The 15,001-nt window shown below is 33.6% G+C and overlaps 1 protein-coding gene across 1 annotated transcript in view; it reads left to right on the plus strand.

Annotated features, from left to right (window-relative positions):
• Positions 1-15,001, plus strand: part of LOC122815075 — a 3,014,144-nt gene that overhangs the window by 2,126,793 nt on the left and 872,350 nt on the right. The window lies entirely within an intron of this gene.

Below are 15,001 nucleotides of genomic sequence, written 5' to 3' on the forward strand. Positions count from 1 at the left end.
TGAGGTGAATGGCTAGTAAGACTAGGATCATGGAGGTATGATGTATATGGTAAACTATATGAGTAATTGGAGTAGGAATGTATAATGAGGGGTCTGGAATTGGGATAGCCTCTGGGTGGGGTTACTAAGGAACCAAATGCAGCAGAAAAAGACCATTAGGTGAGATTACTCTTACTAATTTTGTTCACCTTCCCTAATGATTGACCAGTTAAGGATTTGCTTCAAAGCAGCATAATAATAAGTTATTTCCTTGAGGAAAAAGGCCAGAGTTGGAATTTAAAACTGAAAAAAAAAACAGAAGAAAAACATTGATTACCTAGCACGACTGTTAAAAATGGAGGGAGGAAGTCTAAAGGGGTGTGTGAATAGGCAGGCAGCTGTCTCTCTTGACTGAGTATGCACTCTTTGACAAAGAATGAGTCAGTACTGTTCAGTTTAATGGCAGCTCTACCCTTTAGAATTATATAATGCTGTTCTTGTATCAGTGAAAATGAACCTACATTGATTTATTTCTCAGTCGATGCTTCAGTCCACCATGTCCAAGAGTGGCAGGTTCTGTTGGTTACTTAATTTTCTAAGAGAGGCTGTTCTTGTGGAGTAGACAGGGGTAGATATAAAGGTGGGAACAGCAAATGAGGACACTCAATGCCAGGAGATGAGCAGCTGCAGTGGAGAAGAATGATTGCAACTGATACCAGTCACAACTATTAGTTACGGCCCACCCCATCTTAATATCATTGAGGAACTTTCTCAACCATACAGACTTCCATTTTGGAGATTTTGACATCACTAGAACAAATAATAATGGCCCTCAAGACTGAACCCTGAGACACTCACCTGGCCATCTGTTTACCCAGTAGCTATTGGGATACCCATTTAGCTACATACCCAGAGTTATCAGTTCTCATTAAAGTTCTTATAACTGTTCCATGGGAGATGGATTTAAATGCTTTAGCCATATCCAGAAACACAACATTAGCAGCTAGTAAATTATCCATTCAGCTAACAAATTGCTCATAAAAACTTTACAAATAAGCAACATGTGATCTCCCTGAAAACAATCCATGTTGATATATATTAGTGCAAAAATCCAGAACTTGCGCATAGAAAAGCCGCAGTGTCCTCTCACAGCACTTACCCAATATGCAAATCAAACTAATAGGTCAATAGCTTTCTATAGTATATCCTGGTTTACTTTTCAAAATAGGGACTATTATAGCTTCCTTCCACAGTTTAGAAGCAAATGTTTCCTTGAATGATTTTGGAGCAAATAAGTTAGACGTGGAATCAACTTTTCAGGTATTTCTTTTAAGAAATATCCATTAAGACCATAAGTTCCTGCTGCTGAATTTTTATTTATTTTACATAAGGCTTGCTTTACTATTACGTCATTCATACTGGGACAAATGGGGTTCTGAATGGAGAGATGAAGAGTAGTATTCCTGGAATTGAATTCATCCTCCTGGTTTGGTAAGTACATTCATACAGTGGACCCTGTTGTTTTTAAAAAATCTCACCAAGGTGACACTGATATATAGGCTGTATTTTATATAGCATATATCATAGACAGAAGTAGGTTAAAAAATAAAAAACACAGCTGGGTGCACAAGACCCAAGATACAAAAAGTGCCCAATCCTGGTAGGCGCACTGGTGCCAGGAATGGAATAAATGACAGTGTAGAATCCTCAAGACACAGAAATATTCCTAGGATGGGGCCAGGCCAGGATCAGGATGAGGATGCTCCCTGTTGTAAAAGTAAGTAGCAGACCAGAAAAATCATAAAAACTGAAAAAGAGTGATAAAGATGATAGAGTGGACTACTGAAGATAAGAAAGAAGTTATTTGTTGTTGCTATTATACAAGAAGCCCAATATACTACAAAAAAATTTGAAAGTGTCACACATTCATGGATGAAAGAGTGCTTAAAAATGTATAAGATACACCCTACACTGATCAATTACATTACAGTGGCCATGAAACAGTGGCAAACCACTGTGCAGTTAAGCCATGATAAAGGACAAATTATTATTCCAGGGACAAAAATGAAAAGGGGAATATTCCAAGGTGGCTCTTTGTCACTGCTGCTCTTTTGTCTTGCCATTAACCTATTAAGCTGTCTACTTAACAAATTGTTGCATGCCTCATGTATCAAATGAGACACTGAGGCTGGGTATACATTCAAGTCATTTATTGTACATAAACACATCAGGAGCTGTAACTGGAACATATACCTCAAACTTCATAAGCTAACTAACTGACTTGTTACTTCAAACCCTCTCACATGTGCATCTCCATTCATGTCTGCAGTCACTCTGGTCACATTACAAAATGGCGCTGATCTTGCACGTGCTCAGTAACTTATCTGCACATGCTATGTAGCTACAGTGGGTGACCAGGTTTAAGATACATGCTGATCTACAACAGCTAAGGCCATGGCTACAATCTGGCAACCAGAAAACAACAAAATGTAAAGATTTCTCATCTTCTTTTTGTGTATGACCTAAAACTGTATAGCTCATCAGATGAGGAACTGAAAGCACATCTGCAAGTGGTCAAAACTTTTTTCAGATGATATAAGAATGTTATTTGGTCTTGATAAATGTGCAAAAGCAACCCTTAAAGAATGAACGCTGCAGCACCAAGAAAACATCAGCCTGGGATACGCATGTGATATAAACGTTCTTAAGTAAAAGGGATCTATATATATATATATATATATATATATATATATATATATATATATATATATATATATATATATACATATGTGTGTGTATGTGTATGTGTGTATAGATAGATGTATATATATATATATATATATATATATATATATATATATATATATATATATATATATATATATATATATATATATGTTTCCTCACCCAGCAGGGAATCACCAGCATTTGGCAAATGATGGATATATAATTACAACCCTACATTTGGGAGGGTTGCAGAATGATTTACATAAATAAATGGTGATACAGAGTGAGCCATAAAATAAAGGAGATGTTCCTTTGGTGACATGGTGAAAATGCAAAAAGGAGGATGTAGAGACAACCCTGAAGAGTAGTGGTGAAATAGAAAAGAAAACATATGCAGAGAAAGTAAAAGAAGGCAAAATGGGAGTAGCAGGAAAGCAGGCAGAAGAAAAACAAAAACGGACATGCATAGTAAGAATTCAAAGGAAAGAAGACAAAGCAATGGACAGGTATGAGGTGTGGGACAATGTAATAGCTCCTTTGGGTATAAAAGCAGATGATGTAAGAGCATTTATTTTATTAACAAAGAGACATTTTGTGACATTACATTTGAGACACTTTTTCAATGGAAACTTTTATTGGAGAATATAAAAAAAACTATAACCTATGACATCTTTATGTGATAAAAGCATTCAACAGGAAAACAAAAAAGAAAATCCATATACAATTTCAAACAGAGGTTGAAAGAGAGACATTCAATGGACTCTTGAAAACTTTATGTAAAGAAATACTCGACATTGTAAACATTTTTGACTAAATGGGTTTATGGACTGGTAGATGGGATTGTAATATTGTGTTAAAATTAGAAAGAGAAAAAATACACATATATCTAGTATGATAAATGTGGTGGAAATAGGGGTGTTGTAAAACACTGTGAATAACCCAAAGCATGCTTTATTTTATTTTTAGTGTGTGTGTGTGTGTGTGTGTGTGTGTGTGTGTGTGTGTGTGTGTGTCTGTGTGTGTGTGTGTGTGTGTGTGTAAAAGAAGGACATTTGATAACTATGTTATATTAGTAGGGTAATGGGACATAATACAAACAAATTGAATTGAAATGTTATAAATGTAACAAAATTGCACATTTAACGAAAAAACAAACGGAGATAAAGACTGTCAGAGACCACCAAGAGACAGTATTTTGAGCGCTTTCTTTCACATTTAATTCAGTGAACTTCTTCAGAAAAAGAAGAGACTTCCCAAACTCTTCTTTTATATTTACATTAAAGGAAATGATGTCATTAATTGAACACCATAATTGTTAAGACCATTTTTTTAAAAAATGACTATCATAAAAACATTTTTTCATATAAAATGAATGTATCTTGTTTTATGGATCATATTACATTACTTCAAATAATGTGAAACATGAAATAGTGTGCAATGATGTTTTTTTGAAAAATCAACATGTTTCTGATAAAATCTGTGTAGTGAATGTAATATTTGTAATGAATTTACAAAAATTCACCCAACTATATCCTTATAAATGTTAATATTAGTTGATAAATCTTTGTATGATTACTTATTGTGTGTTGTGTATTGTTCACCACCATCAACACAGTCCAAAACTTCCTTTACAAAATAGAACAAACAGAATCTTATAAATGTCTGTAAGGAAAATGCATGATACTTATCCTGAACATTGTATCAAATAAAGCAAATAAGTATTTGTAAATCAAACATAAACTTTAGATAAGTGAATAATCACATAAAAAATCTTAATGAACTTGACAAACTTCTGTGAGTTTGGTGTGTACAAACAAACGCACGTGTATCCCTGTATACGTGTGCACATACACGCGCATAAGTGAACACCCAAAATCTGCAGATGATATAAAAACCAAAGTAATGTGTTTTTATTCTAATATATCTCCTAAACTAATTTAGTAAAAACTGTATTTGACTGATGTTATTCTAATTAGATCTATCTATCCACCAAAAAACATTTTAAGTTAACCATCTCATTTAGACCAGGTGGATGGTCTGCCCATAACAGAAGTTGCCACAGTGCTTCTCTTTGTTCCAATTTGTTATTTAAGTCACCTACAAACACTCCCTGTTCAATCTGTTCTAAAATAGAAAATTCAAACTTTTTGAAATTTTCACATTCTAAAGCGTGTCTGGCTAAAGCATTGTTTTTGCCTTTTTTTTTTAATAGCCAGTACGTGCTCGTATATTCTACGTTTCAATACTCTCTTGGTCTTTCCAATGTAATAACATTGGCATATAGAAAAGCTCGCCAAATAAACTACAAATTGGCTGTTACAGTTGTAGTACTTGGAAGCCCATAAAGTTCTGCCAAGATGTTTGATTTTGATGAAAGAAGTGTTGCTAATGAACCTACATTGTTTGCAATTACTGCATCCATAAGTTCCCTTTTTATTAACAACCACTCCTTTAGAATGTTTTGAATTGTTTGGTCTCTCTAGAATTAGTTTAATATTTGTAACCATTTTGTACGTAAATCTAGGAGATCTACCCAAAATGTTCGACAAATCCTTATTTCCCAGAATGATGTTCCAATTCCTTTCTATTGTGCTTTTTATTGACCACATTTCATCTGTTATAGGCAATGGAAAAGCACTTTTGAAATCTTCTTTAATAGTGGCTACTTCTCTTTTAACGATGTTAGGGGCCCCTACTGTAACATCATTTGATGCCAATATTGGCCTAGCCACCCCCTTTCTTAGTCTAGTCACTTCTTCCTCTAACTTTACTAACCAACTGTTTTCATAACCCCTTTGTATAAACATCTGTCTAAGTAGTGTTAATTCTTCTTCGTAAACCCCATCTTCAGATGTGAGTCTACTCAACCTTATCATTTGCCCTTTGATGACCCACTTCTTCATGTGCTCTGGGTGAAGACTCTCTTTGTGCAAGTATTGGTTAATGAAACAGGACTACCTGTAGATTTTACTTTGTATCTTACCTTCCAATCCTTCTCTTTTAAGGGTAAGGTCTAAAAAATTAATTTGCTTACCAAAACCACCCATTTTGAAAAATAGAAAATTAGTGGTCTTATTTAAATCATCCACCATGCTTTCAAACTCACTTTTCTCTCCATCCCAGATGAAAAACAGGTCATCTATGTATCTGCAATAGAATATTATTTTTGGAAAATTTTGGTGTGTTTTCAAATAATTTCGTTCCCAGTTGGCCATCACAATATTGGCAAAAGCTGGTGCAACCCTTGACCCCATGGCCACTCCGGAAACTTGTTTGTATAAATTCTTGTTAAATCTAAAAATGTTGTTTTCTAATACAATTCCCATTAAAGCACATACTGTATTGACTCTTTCTCCTCGAAGGTCAGTGTTAGTGGAGAGATATTCTCTCAAATACTCTAACCCCTCCTCCTGGTTAATGGATGTGTAAAGACTCTTCACATCCAAAGTTGCAAAAACTGCCTTCTCACTTGTAATTTCAATATTGTGTAAAATTTCTAACAAATGCCAAGAGTCTCTTAAATAATAATCCAACCTCTGTGCTATGGGATTAAGAATATGATCTAACCATACCGAAATGTTTTCTGTTTTTGAATTTCTAGCAGATACAATGGGTCTAAATGATAATCCTTCTTCTGTATTCTGTATTTTGGGAATCCCAAAAAAGTTTGCCATGTTTGGGTTTTCTACTGTCAAAAAATTATAATCAGTCTGGTTGATCTCACCCTGACAAAACATGTCAAACAACATTCCATCTATGTTTCTAAAACTTGATTTAACTAACTCCAATGACACTTTGCAATAATTTGTTTTGTCATTTAGAAGTGAATCAATAGCTTTTTCATAGTCAGAGTTGTCCATTATAATAATTTTGCCACCCTTATCGGCTCTCATTACCCTTAAATTAGGGTTGTTAGCCAGCTGTTCCAAAGCTTCAGACTCTTCTTTACTCAAATTATCAGGTGCCCCTGATGGATTTAATTCCCTAAACTGCCTTTCACATACATTTTGAAACACCTGTAGTGTATTCAATAAAGGTGGATTGAACGTACTTGGTCTACTAGGCATTGAATCATGTTGTATAGTGTAATTATTCCCAACATTATTCATAATGTATTTTAGATTTAACTTCCTCAAATACAATCTAAAATCTACTAAAAGTTTGTCCAATTTTACCTTATTTTTCGGAATAAAAGAAAAACCTTTTCTCAACACTTCACTGGTCACAGATGAAAATGAGAAACAACTTAAATTAACAATACTGATAGAAAACATTTCATAAGATGAAAAGTCCAGTGCTTCTATCTGTTTTTCCCTTTTCTCTTTCCCTTTTGTTGTGTTGTGTTGAACCATTTTGTAGTCTTTCTCAATTGATAACCCTCTTTCCGAAAAGGGGTGTTAGATTTATTGTTGTTTTGACTTAGTACTTCTGCAAAGGTATTGCCAGATGCAGAAGGAATGTCCTTATTAGAGCCAGTCAAGACTTCTTTCACAATAATCACATTAGAACTTTCCCCTCTCTTTATAGTCTGATTGTTTAAACCATTTCCAGTATTCAAATCCTGTTGTAATAGAGAATTTAACTCTGAATCTGTCTGGTGGACAGATGCCTCAATGTCCATAACTTTTTCAGTGTTACTAATGTAAGCTTGGTCCAATTTATAAGCTCTGATGTCCCTCTTGAGCTTATTTTGTTTTCGTGAAATTATAGTAGCACGATGTCTGTTAACCTTAGCTTCTACACTGTTGTATAAAGACAAAAAGGTACTAAAACAATCAGAGCCTTTAATTGAATCATCCAAAACTTTGATTTCTTCTGTAATTCTCACTATTTCATTTTCATAATGTCTTACTAATAACCCCATCATAGTAACTCCTGTCTCATTGTATAACGCTATTAAGCGATTACACAAATCGTCCCCAGGGGTTACACAATTTGGAAATTTAGCAGTCCTTAACCCCTGTGGCACTATCTTCTGTTTTATGCATTCATTTAGATAATGTACTTCTAGAACCAAAGTTGCGTGTTTAAATACAAGTTTCTCCAAATCGAAAATACGTCGTTTACAGGAAAAACTGTCATTAAATGAATTACTTACTTTGGTGCCAGAAGAAATATCGTCTATGTCTGAAAACGGATTAACTGTCTTGTTGTGTATATAACCCATGATGTTATTTTCAAACATGAGCGTTTCAGTCCTCTCATTTTGGCCACTGTTGTCGATTGAACCACCACTACCTACGTTCCTCACATCATCCGGACAAACCGGAAGTGTCTGTGCTTTAGAAACCGTCGGTAGTATAGATTGGCAGGTGTTAGTGAAACCGCCCACTCTTCCACCTTTGCTGACAGTTATATTGACTGCATTAGTTGATTTATCCTGCTGAATAACAGCTGTTTTATTCGAATCAGTATTTGGACAGTCACTAGCTGAATGGTCTCTTTTTAAAAAATCCAAAACCATTTTAGCTACTTTCGTAGCCAGTCTCTCCTCAAAATCAAATGGAATTACCGGCTCTTCAGCCCTCAACGTTGTATCATCTGGAACTGGATATGTAGACATATCCAGTAACTCATCCTGGGAAGACATCTCCGTGGCCATCCTGTGAGTCTTTTAACTCCAAGCACAAACGAAAAAAAGAAATACTGTAAAACCCAACGAAAAAACAAACGGAGATTAAGACTGTCAGAGACCACCAAGAGACAGTATTTTGAGCGCTTTCTTTCACATTTAATTCAGTGAACTTCTTCAGAAAAAGAAGAGACTTCCCAAACTCTTCTTTTATATTTACATTAAAGGAAATGATGTCATTAATTGAACACCATAATTATTAAGACCATTTTTTTAAAAAATGACTATCATAAAAGCATTTTTTCATATAACATGAATATATCTTGTTTTTGGATCATATTACATTACTTCGTATAGTGTGAAACATGAAATAGTGTGCAGTCATGTTTTTTTGAAAAATCAACGTTTCTGATAAAATCTGTGTAATGAATATGTGATATTTGTAATGAATTTGTGAAAATTCACCGAACTATATCCTTATGAATGTTAATATTAATTAATGAATCTTTGTATAATTACTTGTTGTGTGTTGTTCACCACCGTCAATACAATCCAAAACTTCCTTTAAAAATAAAACAAACAGAGTCTTATAAATATCTGTAAGAAAAATGCATAATACTTATCCTAAACATTGTATCAAATAAAGCAAATAATAAGTATTTGTAAATCAAACATAAACTTTAGATAAGTGAATAATCACATAAAAAATCTTAATGAACTTGACAAACTTCTGTGAGTTTGGTGTATACAAACAAACGCACGTGTATCCCTGTATACGTGTGCACATACACGCGCATAAGTGAACACCCAAAATCTGCAGATGATATAAAAACCAAAGTAATGTGTTTTTATTCTAATATATCTCCTAAACTAATTTAGTAAAAACTGTATTTGACTGATGTTATTCTAATTAGATCTATCTATCCACCAAAAAACAAATGCCAAGAGTCTCTTAAATAATAATCCGACCTCTGTGCTATGGGATTAAGAATATGATCTAACCATACCGAAATGTTTTCTGTTTTTGAATTTCTAGCAGATACAATGGGTCTAAATGATAATCCTTCTTCTGTATTCTGTATTTTGGGAATCCCAAAAAAGTTTGCCATGTTTGGGTTTTCTACTGTCAAAAAAGGACAAAAACAATGCTTTAGCCAGACACGCTTTAGAATGTGAAAATTTCAAAAAGTTTGAATTTTCTATTTTAGAACAGATTGAACAGGGAGTGTTTGTAGGTGACTTAAATAACAAATTGGAACAAAGAGAAGCACTGTGGCAACTTCTGTTATGGGCAGACCATCCACCTAGTATAAATGAGATGGTTAACTTAAAATGTTTTTTGGTGGATAGATAGATCTAATTAGAATAACATCAGTCAAATACAGTTTTTACTAAATTAGTTTAGGAGATATATTAGAATAAAAACACATTACTTTGGTTTTTATATCATCTGCAGATTTTGGGTGTTCACTTATGCGCGTGTATGTGCACACGTATACAGGGATACACGTGCGTTTGTTTGTACACACCAAACTCACAGAAGTTTGTCAAGTTCATTAAGATTTTTTATGTGATTATTCACTTATCTAAAGTTTATGTTTGATTTACAAATACTTATTTGCTTTATTTGATACAATGTTCAGGATAAGTATCATGCATTTTCCTTACAGACATTTATAAGATTCTGTTTGTTCTATTTTGTAAAGGAAGTTTTGGACTGTGTTGATGGTGGTGAACAATACACAACACACAATAAGTAATCATGCAAAGATTTATCAACTAATATTAACATTTATAAGGATATAGTTGGGTGAAATTTTGTAAATTCATTACAAATATTACATTCATTACACAGATTTTATCAGAAACGTTGATTTTTCAAAAAAACATGACTGCACACTATTTCATGTTTCACACTATACGAAGTAATGTAATATGATCCAAAAACAAGATATATTCATGTTATATGAAAAGATGCTTTTATGATAGTCATTTTTTAAAAAAAATGGTCTTAACAATTATGGTGTTTAATTAATGACATAATTTCCTTTAATGTAAATATAAAAGAAGAGTTTGGGAAGTCTCTTCTTTTTCTGAAGAAGTTCACTGAATTAAATGTGAAAGAAAGCGCTCAAAATACTGTCTCTTCGTGGTCTCTGACAGTCTTTATCTCTGTTTGTTTTTTCGTTGGGTTTTACAAAATTGCACATTTACAACTGCATTGCAAAAACAGAAATAAGAGTATGTGAAAAGAAAAAGAAAGTGAGGAAACTGAAGAAAGAAAATAAATTTTAGAAGTATAGAAACAGAAGAAATGTTAGATAAAAAAAATAAAGAAGACATAGAAAAAGATTCTGATAAAAAGTGATGAAGAAGACATAACTTGGGGGGGTTGAAAATAAAAAAGAATTATATTGGTAAAAGATTAAAAGACAGAAAGGGAAGATTTAAATGGATAAGTACAATAGATAAAAAAAGGAAATGTATGAAAATAATTCAAACAGCTAATGATTGGGGGTTGGAATAATGATTGAGGTGGTTGACTCACAGACACCAGGTTCAGTATTTGAATCCCATCTTTGGGAGGGAAGCTGGCTAGGTTTAGAATGGTATATTAAGAAAGCTAGTCTAGTAATTAGCTAAGAACTTATGAAACCATGAATCTAACAAAAAATATAGTTAAAATTTTAGAGTGTGTTCTGGAAATGTGAATAGTATTGAGAATGTAGTAAGAAAAAAAGAATTTGGAGTGCTTTAATACATCTGATGTAGATGTAATTATAGGCACAACATTTTTAAAAAAATGTAAGAAAGATCACAAACAGAGAAACTATAGGGAGGCAAGATAATCTGGAATTTTGGAAATGAGAGATGTACTGGAATAGCCATATTCTGAAGAAATATAATAAAGATATTTGATGCAACTTTAGCAAAAATGGAAAAATTAACCATTGTAGATTTAAAATAGAAATACATGTATATGGAATTGTAATACTATATGCTTATGCTAGTTGTAAAGAAAGGGGAATCTTATTTCATCAGATTTTAAACTATGTAGTGATAAATATGAATATTATAATAACAAAATATTTTAATTGCAATTTAAGAGGCCATTATAAAAAGAAAGGAAAAATTATAAGAAAAACATTAGAAGTTATAAGGTGTGATAGGTAAAACTTTGGGACAAAAAAATGACTTACAAAATGTTTATGTACAGAACTGAAATAGATTATTTTATAGCATCAGAAGACTTAGTTATAGGAGAAAGGAAGGTAGTTGAAACAGGATTTTCTGATCATCTTGCAATATGGCTAGAAATAAAAGAAAAGAATGAATATATAAAAATAGGCAAAAGAACAGGAAGGATAAATGATAAAGCATGGAATGGAGAAGGAAAGAGATTAGTAATACAGTTACAGAAAGGTTGTATTACCATGAGAATGTTTTATAAAATTTGGTCTGAATGGTAGATGATATTTAAGGAAAAATATAAAAAAACTTTTACAGTGGCAATATGATGTGAGGAAAGTAGAAAAAGAAAAATATAAAAGAAAATATAATAATGCATTGGAAGATGTAGTACATAATGATAGAAAGTAATATGACAAAAAAGAATTATATGAAAGACATCAAGAAAAAAATACAAAAACTGTTATATAAGCAAAAATATTTTTACAAGGAAAAAGATAAGAAGTATCAAGTTACTTAAGCAGATTAATAAAGCACAGGGGTGTCCAATGAATTGTATACTCATTGCTTTAGTTATGAATGTGATAGTATGTGACAAATTACAAAATGAAGGAGGCAGGGTATATCATACCTGAAGGGTTAAGAATTCCTCTTCTGTTAACATATGCAGTTGACATTATAATAATTGCAAAAACAAAATTTGGTTAAAAGAAGTAATAATTTGCACAAATGAGTGCCTAGATGTGAAAGGGAAGGTGTTTAATAAAGAAAAAAGTAAAGGCGTAGGTGATATAGTAAATATTAGTGGTATATATTTTGCAATGAATTAAATTTCTGTGTTAACTATATAATTTGGGAATAAATATGTAAGTAGAATTCAGTGGGAAAATTAATAGAGGAAATAAAACAAACCTGTCTTTTTTGGAGAACATAAAAATATAATTCAGAAAAAAAGGCATATTTGACAAATTCAGCTTCCATTCTAGATTTTACTAAAAACTCTACCAGTGCTCATTTTTTACTTAAGATCCCTCTATTCCTTCCTCTTTGCCAATATTCTGATATCGATCCTTGAATTCTTGGCCTACCCCATTCTATTACATTTCCCCTCTAATTATTTTTTTCAACATCTTGGTTCCTTTGCCAATATTCTCCAGTAAATTCCAGCCCCTTCTTTCCTTTTCTCTATAGCCCTAATTACAGTCATCCCTAAAAGAAGACTCTCCTTTTTCCATTCCCATCCTGGCTTAGTTCTTAGAATACTTTCTGCTACTTTATGAATATTCTATATGGTTATTGTTATTCTCCTTAAGGATCTGCATCCAAAATCTCAATCTCTCCTTATTTCTTGAGTTTCCCCAATGTTTCTTCATCATACCTTCTTACTCTGAATTACAGATTTCCACATGTGCTTTGTATAGGAGCCTTAACTGTGTAGCTCTGAAATACCCATTCAGATCAAATAATCCCAAACCACCTTGTTCTGTTGGAAGGATCAACTTATCCTACTTGACTCCCGCCCTCTTCCCCTCCCGGATAGAACCCTTCAAATCTTTAATTGCTGTCACATCTTCTTCTCTGTTTGATAAAAATATGCCTGACTTCTGTATAAAACTAAAGGGACTAAAATATTTTAACTGCTTGTGTCTTGAACTTAAGTTATCTTATGCCAAAATCTCTCTCCGTTGTATTGTTGATCATATCTATGCTAAGATTTTTTTTCTGTGAGCAGAATTTTCAAGAGCTTAGAAATAGAACCTCTGGTAGGGTTAAGGAACTCTCTGTCCCCCACACATCATCTGAACCACAAGGTCCAGTCAACCATGTGATAACACACAATCTTAAATTCAGTGAACACAGCTAGAAGTGAATATATACAAGACTTCTCCATCCTGGGGAGGGGGTGAAAATGAGCTACAAATTATATGGTCACCCCTGAGTACTTTCTCTCGATATCTCAACCCTGGAATGCCCCACTTGTATCTTCACAGTGTTCTTTGGCAGGACCAACCTTAGGCCAATTGGACCTGTATGGGCCAATAGGGCCTCACTTCCCAAGGGGGGCCCCGCACTAGGCTATTACACAGCCAGTATGCCTTATGTGGTGCAGGGATTGGCCTGAGATGCACTACAACAAAGTGCAAAGTATTTTCCTATTAGTAATTGTACTCCTGTAGTAGTTGGAAGTCTTGATAGTGCAGTGGACATTTCTTGTCATGCATTACACCAGTGGTTAGTCCAGTATTATTATGACTGCACACCACTTGTATGGCTCACAGTGTTTGCTTATCACACTATCATAGTGGTCATTGATTGCTGCTGATGGTTCAACAGGCTCAACCAAAAGCTGGTTGGACTAACAATCAAGTTTTGTGTACAACTCACGTTACTGTCTTGGAATATAATAGGACCAGGCTTAATCTGAAGAATGATACTGAGGTGTTGTGTTCTTTTCCTTCTTTTGCTGACAAGAGGTTTACAACTTGTAGCTAATGAATACAGTTAGAAGAAATAACAGTGGACTAATCAGTACCAGACAGTATGAAAATGAGCACTAATAATCATAAAAAATAAAACAAAAAGCAGATATTGTGATATGAGAGAGTGTCTGCTCACTAAGGCTTGTAATAGAATGTTACCAGTTCAACAGTATGGCAGAGACATGCTTGGTACAATCACAGACAGGAGCAAAATAATCTCTGTGACGTGAAACATGAGGTATGTGTTTTGAGTGGTGGGGAGGCAGAGGTGGACAGTAAAATTATTCACAGAGGTAAGATGGCAGCCATCCTGTGAACACTGTGTCAGCACAGCTCCAATGAGAACAGCAGGGACATGACAATTAAATCAATGTAAACACAGTCAACTAAGCTCCAAAATGACTTTAAAAGTTGGCTAAACCACTCACTAACCAGAAGGCTTCAAAAATGGTGAAAAAAAAAAAAAAAAAGAAAGAAAACAACAAATAGATAACCATGTAGAGACTTACCTCCAAGGTGCAGATGACTTTCCAGATGAAACTCCAATGCAATGGTCTGCAAAATCAAGGAACCATGTATTACTAAGGGAACTATCAGGATGGCAAATGAAACTGATACCCTGGACTAACAAATATCAAAATTCAAAATTTCAGCTCTATCCACTCCAGAAAAGGAAATTATTTCCAAACAACCGAGAACTACCTGACAACCAGAAGGCCAAAAATGCATAAGAAAACCAAAAATGGAATATTTCACGGACTTTTAAGACTTCAAAATGGTGCTACAACCATCACAATCAGTGATTCAACAACTATCAGACCAACTGCAAACTTTTGGTAACACAATGAACCATATAAAAGTGAGATTAGAAAAAAACAGAAGCCAAAACATTAGAAAATTAAATAAAAATCAGATATTTGAAATATTACAGTCTAATACTAAAACTATCCAGGAACTGCAACAAAAATCCTAGACCTAGATGCAAGAAGCAGAAGAAACAACATTTTGGCATGAGGAATTCCTAAAAATTATGAACAGTCAAAATTAACCAAAA

This window comes from Protopterus annectens, chromosome 11.part0 (assembly GCF_019279795.1).
Source record: "Protopterus annectens isolate FY-2018-M chromosome 11.part0, PAN1.0, whole genome shotgun sequence".
In the NCBI taxonomy this organism is placed as follows: domain Eukaryota; kingdom Metazoa; phylum Chordata; order Ceratodontiformes; family Protopteridae; genus Protopterus; species Protopterus annectens.